Raw genomic sequence first — 11,871 nt, 5'->3', positions numbered from 1 at the left:
CTATCCTTATAAAATTAATTATCATTATCATGAATTATTATTATTATAATTATTACGATTATATCGTAGCATTGCAGATCATAATTCGACTTATAATTGGTGAATTTTCGAAGCTTAAACAATGCCAAACTAGGGGAAATTACTAGTTTTCACGATCCCCCCCCCCCCCCCCCCCCCGCCGGAGGTTGATTCATCATCTAAAATCAGGTCCGTAGCCAGAGTTTGATGTTGGGGGGGGGGGGGGGGGTTGGGCACATAGACCTAGATCTGTCCTGGGGAGGGGTCTAACAAAGTTCAACCAAGCCCCCCCCCCCCCCCGTGGCTACGTGCCTGAATATCTTTGAAAATATATTTTTTATTAAAGGCTGAATCACTTAACCTTTAAACTGATGCTCGTGACCTGTTTCATCGAATCAAATTTAGCTAGAATCGATCTTGATAAATTTTAGGTTAAACAAAGGGCTCTGTGATCAAGGCTAGTCGATGTTACTTAGGTCAACCACAAAAATGCGTCGCTAAACTACTGCAAGAGAGGTCCTCAAAAAGTGAGTTAATTCCATTTTCTCCTAAAATATTCATTCTGTTGAAAACAAATTTTGGTGGAAGGAAAGTATTCTTCTCATTTTTAACCGAACGATATTTGACATAAATATCAATACTAGATCTAGTAGTAATAATAGGGTCTAGCGTTCCCCAACTTCTGAGCTAAAAATAGGTGACACGACATTTGCTCCTGCGACAATTGCTCCGGGCTGCGTTATTTTTTTATGCGGCACAGATTGGGGCTTTTTTTAAAAAGGGGTCTTGATTTACAGACTAATACTGGTCGTGTGCGTACTAGAGAGTATAAGTAGTAGAAGTCTGGTTTTAATAGTGTTACATTTAATCCACTACCGCATGGAAAATCATTACATCAACAATTAAAATCAAATTGGAAATCTGAAGAGGAGGCAGCACGTCAATAAGGAGAACATCACAATAATTAGTCAATAAAACTTAACTAACTTAAACGAAGAGGAATGTTATCTAAACACATAGTTCGCGATGGATATACAAACTTCTTCGCAGCGCTATCTAATGCGCTAGCTAACATGACTAGTCTCACGTATGTGCAGACACTATTCAGAAGGGAAAGAACGTACTTCCCATAGGTTTAACACGCGCCATGCCCCAATCTGTGCCGCATAAAAAAATAACGCCTCCGGGCTTTATTTCGTCAAGATGTAGGGTTAGGGTTAGGGTTTCAATAGGGTGTTATGTTAGGTTTAGGGTTAGGTTTAGGGTAGGGTATAGTGTTGAATCCAGGGTAGAAGTTAGCCATTCGATTAGCGTATGAAATTTACAGCGGAGCAATTGTCGCCGGAGCAAATGTCATGGAATCCTAAAAATAAGATGGACGAATTGCATTGGTTCATGCATTTCCGTCCCATTCATTACATCCATGCATATCCAACTCTACTTGTCTAACGACATTGAATATTTGGTTATGACAGGTCTGAATTCATTAGGAAATATAATTTATTCTTGCGTTAGATGACAAAATAAATAAGTCCACCACGGCTTTAGAAATCATCGCATTGAATGGTCGCCGATAAAAAGTCTAGTGCGTAGAATCTAGGCCTAGACTCTAGGCTATAAATTGAGGTTAAGGCTCAGTTTCCAAATCTAGACTAGGCCTAGCCTACTTTGTTATTTGCCGGTAGGCAGTGCGGTAGGTCCTTTTTCATGTTGATAATAACATTAACAATCGACGGGGTCATTGTTTCAACGTTAACATTTTATGAAAGAAAAAAAACTGTCTCCACAGTTTCAGACCCAAGACCCAAGTTAGATCGTGTTTAAGAATAAGATCTTAATGTAGCTTTGGTCTGCATCCTTATACTAGATCTAGGGACTTAGGGTTGATGTAGTCTAGACCTAGTCTCTACACTGCACCTTTTGTGCAGGATTAACTTAGATACATCAGAATTTAGAGTTAGTCCCTTAGTCCTAGATCAGCTAGACTACTTGTATGTTTGTGAGATCTAAATTAAACAGGAGTTAGATCTAGTCTACATCTAACAGTAACAAGTTCGATTTTAGACTAGATATAGAATGATATGTAGTAGGCTCATGTATCGAGCTCTATATTTTGTTTTTCTTCATTTCATTTTTCTTTTAGAGTCAGAGATGGAGTGGACATGGACTCTTGAGTCATATCCAAGAAATAGACCTCTATAGTCTCCAACGTCTCTCATCCTACCTCTGCCCCGAGGAAAGGATATGGATCTGCATAATGTAATCTGGTTCAAGGTGTACTGCAAGATCTTACCATACTAAGTGGCCTTTTGATGTGATTATCTTAGCAAAGTTTGAACACCGACATGAAATAAGGGTGAGGTTCTTTTTCTTCTTCATGTTCTAAACCTACATAGAAATAAAGTACTAACTTTTTGTTCAGTTTATAGTCTTTTATATTCATTTATGATAAAGGGTTAAGATACCGGATATTGGATTTTTCAATAACAAACTGAAAATGTTGTGTTCTCAATCTAATAGGAAGCCAACCATGACAGGTCAAAAACATAGATACTTGATCAGCCAGATTTTGATCAATTGTGCATAGAATAGGGCAACAGTGAAAGTATAAAGATGTGATTGAACAAACTCTAATTTGCATATTCATGATGTAAGATGTTTTCTGTTCGTTATATACCATTTACGGCATCTCTTTTACTTCTATTCCCCAGAGAATAGTTTTAATCAAACTCTGTACAATAGGGTTCGGTTCAAGATCAGAGTATCCATGATTAAGATTTGACTGTTGTTAGTTTGATATTACAAATAAAAGCTCTAGTTCAAGATCAAGATTTAAAAGAAATGTTTGGGATCATAGTCAAAAGCAAGATAAGTCCAGAGTGTATTAGAAGTTTCCACATTACACAGTCCACCATTTTAATTACAATTAGAATCACTGACGAAAATATGCTTTTGTTCAGTTGAACACATTAGATTAAGTAAAGTGACAACTATTTTTCTGAGAAATATATTTGCTCTCTTCATGAAATATGTTTATCTCCGTTTTCAATTTTAGGTTGCAAAGTAAAGAGCTGTTGCATCTACATGAACTGCAAAACTCATGGCATCTGGACTTTCATACCTAAGGTCTTATTCATCTCTTCAAGTTGAAAAGGTAAGGGTAAGGGTTTACCAGTAAAATTAATTGATCGTATTAGTATGTTTTGTGCCTGTCATCATTGCCATGCCTCTACAGTAATCAATATGAAAGAGAAAAAAAAAACGAATGAGTAAGTACAGTTTTCATAGTCCTTGTTAGAGATCTAATTCAGATTGTATCTATTGTATAAAACATACACAAATGGTTATGAGATTTTTCTTTTCCAAAGCCTAAAAATAAATTAGTTATAATTTTTTCTTAACTTGAACTGCTTTCGTATCAATATTTTCAAAGAATGTTTTATATCATTCTACTTTATTCATTTCTAATCAAAGAAATTGACATGATCAGAAATACAAAAGTTGTAGAAAGATTGAACAATTAAACTAGTAGTTATTAATTGTTTTATTGCATAACTTTTTATTCCAGATTCTAGACTGCAGAGCCTGAATTCCCTGCAACATTATGCTTCATCTGGAACATCAGCCAGCCTACAGATACAAGCTCCCTTTCCAGCTCTAAGCAAGAGGGACTACAATGCTAAACAGTTCGTGGACATGTCGCTTTTTTCAACTACGACTTTACATGAAACAGACTTTCAAATTAATTCAGCTAAAGCAATTAAAAATGCTTCAGTCAGGGTACCATGGGTTTGCCATCAGTTTGCCATGAGTATGAGATTATTGGTTTGATAAGAATTTATTAAGTAAGGTCTAAAGGAACTAAGATTTTCAATGATAAATCCGAGAATTGTATTATTTTAAATAGAATGTTAGAATCTTGCAGAAGAAAGGACAAAATACTAGCTTTAATTGAAGGATAAAACTAAAGTCATTATCCATATTAAGTTAGCTTTGCAATTTAAGCCTGCACTTTCGATAAATATCTTGTTAAGGGTTGTTGATGCTTTTAAAATCTATAATTCTGTCATGGAGGTTTACTGTATTTAAACTTGCATTACATAGACAAATCCGTTCATGGTGATGAATCTTAAAATATCAAATCGGAAATTTCAAAGGGGCAAATTAATCTGAGCAGCAGTGGATAAATTTGAGGGCCTATTTGGAACTCTTCCTAGAGGTTTTGTTGGCATGACCATGTGTTGATGATTGCCTGTTAAAGCCTCAATTGAATATTTTTATCATTTGCCTAAGAACAGCATCACAATAAACAACGGAATAATGTTACTGCAGTGAAAACATTTTGTCAGGAAATTATATCAACTCGGATTTATATTGTCCTTAGAAAATGTTCAAATCTGATAGAGAAAATCTATAATTAACTTCATATAGACAAACTGGTGTATCATGAAAACACATTTTCACAAACTGCATGACCTCACATGAGAATGTGTATATGCCTTATAGATTAACAACCATATAGGTAAGACCAATCTTTAGCACAAATGTTATTCCTTTAATCTCCATCAAATTACACCGAGTAGACAGTGGCATTTATTAGCTGCAATGGCTTACAACTGGCTGTATGTCATGAAAGGATTTGTTTGCAGGCGAGAAGGGAAATGTACTACTCAAAGGAAATGTACTACTCTAAGGTCAATTAGAGGTAGCCAAGCGTAGGATGCATTATTGCATACATTTACATTTAACACACACAGTATATGGGGGTTTTGATATGCATGATTTTGGGTTGGCTATTTAATGTAGAGATAAATAGAAATAGCTGGATGCCAAAGAGGTTTTGAATGTGAAGGACCTGGAAAAGAAGGGTAAAGGGAAGTTGCTGTAGAATAATGGGAAGAACCCTTCAAGTCAGTGCTACGGTGCAGACGTTTAATGCACGAGGTAGTTTTATTTAGTGGCAGAAACATTATTCTTGAGAAAGACTTTTTACGTCTGGGCGAGATAAGCTGTCAAGTCGGCGGGGATTCTACGCAGTCTAGAGACTGGCCAAGCGACCAGGGAAGTCATCGACAGAGATCGAGATAAGCTGTCAGGTCGACGGGGATTCTTTTTTTTTTTTTTTTTTTTTTTTCTGTTTTTATTGTTATTTTTGAAAAATTAACAGAGTAAAAGCAGCAATATAAAATATAATATCATAGGTCGACGGGGATTCTACGCAGTCTAGAGACTGGCCAAGCGACCAGGACCAGGAGGGACTCACGAGATGGAAGCTGCACTGTTACAAAGTTATGTTCCATTAAATTGTTTATGTGCTGTTGATTTTTTTGACGCCACGATTTGTTGGCTGAATATTAAACCTTTATTTAAACTTATACAATTGTGTTCTGGTGTGGTTTTCTGATGAGGTAGCAGTGTAAATAATTTAAAAAGAAGTCACTCTCGTGACACTGTACTTCAATAGCAGTACTTTTATTTGTGTCATTGAAAATGTTTTTATTGTATCCCTTGAATTAATTTGCTATTGCTCAACATATTTTCGTGCATTCAAGCAAAATAAAAACGATTATACTTTAAAGCCTGAAAAATCTGTGTGAATTATATTTTCTATTTAAGCAATGTACTGTTTTACATTTAAAAAGAAAAAATGGAGTTGGGGAAAAGAATGAATGGATGAGATTGGATGCTAACGCATGGTAGTTATCCTGAAATGATGTGATTCAATGATGATGTGTTTGTTTGATGGGGAGTATTCAAATAACCTAGCAAGCTTTTATATAGTTTTACTTTATTCATTTATTCCTTTGTTCCCTTTTTCTTTTCTAGTTTCCTTTTTTTTTGGGGGGGGGGGGGATGAAACGAGTTGAAATGGGAGTGTGGTTGTGTGTTAATGGGGGTGGGGGTGGGAGAGAGATTATATGAATAGAATAAGGGCACAAATATAAATAAATATGGTAATTAATTGTCCCTAATTGGCGATTATGTTTGTACAGAATTCTCCATTTTCCGATACATAACCTAATTGAAGTTAGCCGTCATTTACGCCTTTCAAGCAAGTCAATGCTGAACATATCGGATTAATAGTAGGATATATTTTTCTTCCGTTTTCTTTTGAACAGGGTTACTCTCTCAGTATTAAATGTGATTTTCTAAGAGGCCCTGTACAAATTTTATGTTAAAAATACAGAGGAAATTGAACAACGTTGAAATAGGTATTAATGATATCATGGATTATTTCTTGACGTTTTTTAAACATTATATAAACAATTTTTTGTATAGAAAATTAAAATTAAAATTAATATTAAAGCGGGAAAGCTGAACAACTCGTTTAGTTTGTCGCTCCTGAAAAGAACCATCTCTGGAATTTAAAAATAATTGATACAATTTATCTTGAAATATATTTTAAAGCATGTCTTAAAATCAAAATCAATTTAAGGCCTTTAAAATTGATCCAATTAATTTTAATCCCCTTCCCTCTCCACCTCCCGGAGTATGTGTATGTTGTTGCTAATCATTAAATGAGACCTACACAACTAAATCGTTCATGGGAAGAAAACAAATCAGATATATAGTGCGTCCCAGAAACAATGAAACCGAGAATTATCGGTGTTTTATAACTTAATCAAAATTATAATTAATAAATGACACATATTTGTAAAAACTTAGATCCTCCTCTTTCATTTGAGGCAACTCATATGATGCATATTTCAAGCATTAATGATTGAAAATAATTTGAAGAGAGGAAACCAAAAAGCCATTTGGCGGGCAGTATCTGAATTTCAAAGAGAAAATCACATTTCTGGAAAGTTCATTTTCTGTCCTTCCATATGACACCTCAATCAGGAAAAAATGTGCCAGGAATAACAAAGTTCTGTTTGTTTGAAGTAATGCTTGCATTTCCATAATTTGATTAAACGAGTTCGTTTTCACTGGCTGCCTGCCGTAGCAATAAACAGATTTGATAAAAGACTTAACTCCGTTTCGTTGACGATCAGCCATGCACAAATAAGACGAAAGACTTGATGCATGGCTGATCGTCAACGAAATGGAGGAGGATCTAAGCTTTACAAATATGTGTCATTTATTAATTATAATTTTGATTAAGTTATGATAAAACGTCGATATTTCTCGGTTTCGTTTTTTTCTGGGACACACTTTATAAATCCCAACATGAAAATGCTAATAGTAGCTTAGTTTACGCATTATCTGTCTGTTTCTATTTCTTAATTTCTTTGTTCCTTGTAATATTGTCTCTCTACTATATTTTCCCCTCTCTCTCTCTTTCTCTATCTACCCCCCCCCCCTTTATCGCTCTCTCTTTCTCTCTCATTCTCTTTCTGATTCTTTCTCTGTACTCTAACAGCCAACGTACATAAAACCTTTATCACTCTGTTTTCTGAACATAGGTTATTCGAATGTGGAACTAGAGAGGGCGGCAGACTGGAATCCCATCTCAAAGGTCTTAAACAAGCACCATCAAGAGGCATCCTCTCTGTGGTACTTGCACATGTAAGTATTGCTCCACCAGGCGCGCCGGAAGCAGTTTGGGATTGGGGGGGGGGGGGCAAACATTCCAGGGGGCTCACCTTCCGAGGGCAGTGACGTAATGAGAAAAAACGTTCGGAAGGGGGGGGGGCAGACGAAAAATCTGCATCACCACCAGTCTTACACGTTACATGCAGGTCCCGCGGAACGTTTTTCAAAGTGAAGTATTAACGATCAGGTAGAGCGTAAATTGGCGTCGGGTCCAGCCTCGGCAGGGTGTCAAGGGGCTGAGCCCCCGGAAGCTCAGGGATTTTAGGTATTTAATTACGGTTAGATGAGCATCCAGGGGCCTCTTTAAGGCAATTGGCGTGTTCCAGAGGGGGGGGGGGGGGAGCCCCCAGAAGCTCAGAGGTTTTAATATTTAACTACGGTCAGATGAGCAACCAGGGGCCGCCCTAGGGCACTTGGTGGGGTCCAGGGGGCAGGGCCCCCGGAAGCTCAGGGGTTTTAGGTATTGAATAATGGTCAGATGAGCATCCAGGGGCCCGCCTTATAGGGCCCTTGGTGGGGTCCAGGGGGCAGAGCCCCCGGAAGCTCAGGGGTTTTAGGTATTTAACTACGGTCAGATGAGCAACCAGGGGCCGCCCTAGGGCACTTGGTGGGGTCCAGGGGGCAGGGCCCCCGGAAGCTCAGGGGTTTTAGGTATTGAATAATGGTCAGATGAGCATCCAGGGGCCCGCCTTATAGGGTCCTTGGTGGGGTCCAGGGGGCAGAGCCCCCGGAAGCTCAGGGGTTTTAGGTATTTAATAATGGTCAGATGAGCATCCAGGGGCCCGCCTTATAGGGCCCTTGGTGGGGTCCAGGGGCAGAGCCCCCGGAAGCTCAGGGGTTTTAGGTATTTAATTACGGTCAGATGAGCATCCAGGGGCCCGCCTTAGAGCCCTTGGTGGGGTCCAGGGGGCAGAGCCCCCGGAAGCTCAGGGGTTTTAGGTATTTAATTACGGTCAGATGAGCATCCAGGGGCCCGCCTTAGGGCCCTTGGTGGGGTCCGGGGGCGGAGCACCCGTAAGCTCTGGGGTTTTAGGCATTTAATTACGGTCAGATGAGCATTTTTTATGCCTTATTTGTGACATTGGCAGGTCACTTATTTTTTCTCTCCGTCTTTCTTTCTTTTTCTCTTTAACATACTTTTTCAAAAAGTGAGGGGGGAGGGGCTCGAGCCCAGCCACTTTGCAGACCATGCCATAAAGGCTTCTAAATAAGCGTATTTTTCGCCCGACTGTAATTTGGGAATTTCTTATTTTCCAACAAACGCATAAAAAGGTATGACTTAAAAAAAAATGGAGAAAAAATACCGGAAAATCATGTCATAACAGCAACATGTGTAAATCACTGGTATCGTATAGATATACCCCCCCCCCTCCATCAGTACGCCAGCGTTCAGGGGCTCATGTCTTCTCACCCCTATAACAAAACCAAAAAAACAGACACGTTTTCCCATTCTCGCACAATATATGTCCACGATATGCGCGTATCGCTATTATAAACCGTATAGGTAGCATGCGCAATGTTTATAAAAATTTAATTCCTGTGAACTTTCCTTTTCTTTGAATGGAATGGTATATGTGCTTTAATTCAGGTTTTTATTATTGTTATGTTCTTTTGGGTTAAAAATACAAACCATGTTTATTCCTTTACTGCTTTTTTTTTTTTTTTTTGGAGGGGGGGGGGCGTTTTGGGGGGGCAAAAATGCGTTTTGCCCCCCCACTTTTTTGACTGGGGGGGGGGCAACTGCCCCCCCTGCCCCCCCACTTCCGGCGCCTATGTGCTCCACATTGTATATATGCACTTTACACTATCACTATTTCTCATTTTCATCTGTATAACAACCGCTACAATGCTAATATTGTTCTGTATTGTCGTTTTCGATATCTAATTTATAAATATAATTGCATGTTTAGGCCCATTTCATTTGTTAACATTTCCTTTCTGTTATATTTTGTTCTGCAAAATTATTTCCTTCTGCTTCATAAGTTTTTCAAACTTTTTCTTTTTCTTTTGTGTTCTCGTATTAGACTCTTCTGTCTCTGTCCCGGGTCTCTGTCTTAATTGTTGTTGATGATTGTTATCCCATTTCCTAGACACCAAATGCTCAACAGAATATCGAAACGTTGCTAAATGACATAATTCATATTTCTTCTCTCCCATGTGTTCCTATTTTTTTTTTACACGTACTTCACTTTGTTTCTTATGTCTAGATTTGCACTTCAACATTTTATCAAATATTATCAAATATTTCATCAAATAATTTTGTTGTTTTCGGTGTTGTTTCGATGGCACGATTTTTAGTATGATTTTTTAATCTTTATTCCTTGCATGAAATTGAGAAGGTTATTTCTTTAATCACTTCATTGCTGGCTCTTTTTGTTCGGGGGAGGGGGGGGGGGTGCTACTATCGTTATGCCATAAGCTCATTCACTTGATCTTAATTTGCTTTGTTTTTGTTCATTTTATTTTTTACGTTTTTCCCATTTAATTGTTATTTTCAGTTGTGCTACTACTCTTAAACCATTTCTTAATTGTACCACTGGTTATTTCTGTGTTTAATGTTGTATGCTTTTGAATATTGCCCCCTCCGCCATACTGCTCTCCGTTGTCTCTTTCTCTCTATTTGGGGCGTTCTTTATCTGCATCAGAGTCGGTGCTCATGGGGAGGGGGCACAATGCCCCTCTCTTTTCAAGTACACCAGAAGTGTTTCCTTTTACGGAAGAAAAATGTTCATTTGTATTGTGCCGCTGTTCTTTTTTTTTATAATTGTTCCTTCCCCTTTTATTATGTCCCCTCATCAAATTTGCAAGGTGCCTTTTACTTTGACAAAATAATGAACCTTTTCCTTTTTTATGAATTCCCCTTTCTAGTTTTTATAACTGCCCATTTTCATTCACTGATGTATGCCTTTTTTTACAACTGACTGAATGACTTATAGGTTTATTGAGAACATTCCATGATCTTAATCATACAACGAAATTGACATGAATAACAATAACAATCATGCACGTGTTTACAAACATATGCTGCAAATTGTCAAAATGATATATAGACCATGTAAAATATTCATCATTAATGAGAAAGAGAAGAAGCGAAAGGCAAAGGAGAGAAGAGATTAGTAAAAGAGTAGAGAACAAAGCTAAGCAGAGCGACCGAGGAAGGAAAAGAGCGCCAGATAGGTAGAAGAGGGTTGATAAGAGAGGGTAGGTACACTATAGATTAGTTCATTGGCCATAGCTGTTATACGTTACATATCTGTCTTTACACGGAATATAATGTATATAATAGGCGAGGTATTGCAACACTTTGAATACTAAATATGAATGAAATGAACATAATAGGGTGAAGGAAGAACAGGAATGATAGAAGCGGAAAGAGGGAAACTGGCAAAGGAATAGAGTGAGACCAAGGAAAAAGCGACGAGGGAGATAAATCTAGAACGAGAGAGAGAGAGAAAAACAAAAATTGTAGGTAAGAAGTAATGGTATATATCATAGGAATAAATAGTTTGCTATGTTATTATTCATTCATAATTTTGCTACGTACAAAGAATATATGAAGAGTTTAATTCCAAAGGCGCTAAATCCACTTTTGGTGTTTTCAAGTAAATCAAGGTTTTCTGTTAGACCACTTTTGTTTCAACGAAACCGCTAAATTTTCATACAGTTCAAAGATCTACCCTCAAATATCATTAAAATATAGCTTAAAGAAATCCTGCTATAGTAATTATTTTTTAATATTTTTTTATTTTTTCAATTTGTTCGGATTTAGCGCCTTTTGGAATTAAACAAGGATTTAGCGCCTTTTGGAATTAAAATTTTGATGTGACATTCCGCATTTCAATTTTTTTGTTTTTTTGTTGTTTTAAGAATGATGTTCGGATGTAATAACATACTTTTTAATTATAATTTAGCGTCTAACACACACAATTTTATCTATCCATTTAACACATTGAAAGCCTACATTATGTTGAACATACTTCTCACATCTCATCATTCTAGACGTTTTCGCTCCACACTAATTTCAATCAAAATTTTACACATTTCGCAAATAGTTAGTACATGGGCAACTTCAATCATAAAAACGTTCTCTCTATTCAACTTAAAAAAAAAAAACACTCAGGTGACTCAGCACAATTCTAAATTGACAAAATAAATAGGCAGTAAAGACTTGTATTGTGTGAAATTTGACAATCTTGCAAATTTGCTTTACTCATCATCTCATGTCATAACGGCAAGTTAATTAAGACATACAAGAATTGGCAAGTACTTAAATAATTAACATACAGTCATTAATGTACAGTTTCTTTAACAATGTCA

The 11,871-nt window shown here is 37.2% G+C and overlaps 1 long non-coding RNA gene across 1 annotated transcript; it reads left to right on the top strand.

Annotated features, from left to right (window-relative positions):
* The first annotated feature begins 415 nt into the window (after positions 1-415).
* On the top strand, positions 416-4,652 carry LOC115927449. Its single transcript, XR_004065645.1, has 4 exons — positions 416-545; positions 2,162-2,374; positions 3,074-3,172; positions 3,587-4,652. It is a non-coding gene; the product is annotated as an uncharacterized LOC115927449 (long non-coding RNA).
* Positions 4,653-11,871: the final 7,219 nt, after the last annotated feature.

This window comes from Strongylocentrotus purpuratus, unplaced genomic scaffold (assembly GCF_000002235.5).
Source record: "Strongylocentrotus purpuratus isolate Spur 01 unplaced genomic scaffold, Spur_5.0 spur5_scaffold_20, whole genome shotgun sequence".
In the NCBI taxonomy this organism is placed as follows: Eukaryota; Metazoa; Echinodermata; class Echinoidea; order Camarodonta; family Strongylocentrotidae; genus Strongylocentrotus; species Strongylocentrotus purpuratus.
Note: the sequence above shows the minus strand (reverse complement) of the source record. Positions and strands in the feature narration are given on the sequence as shown.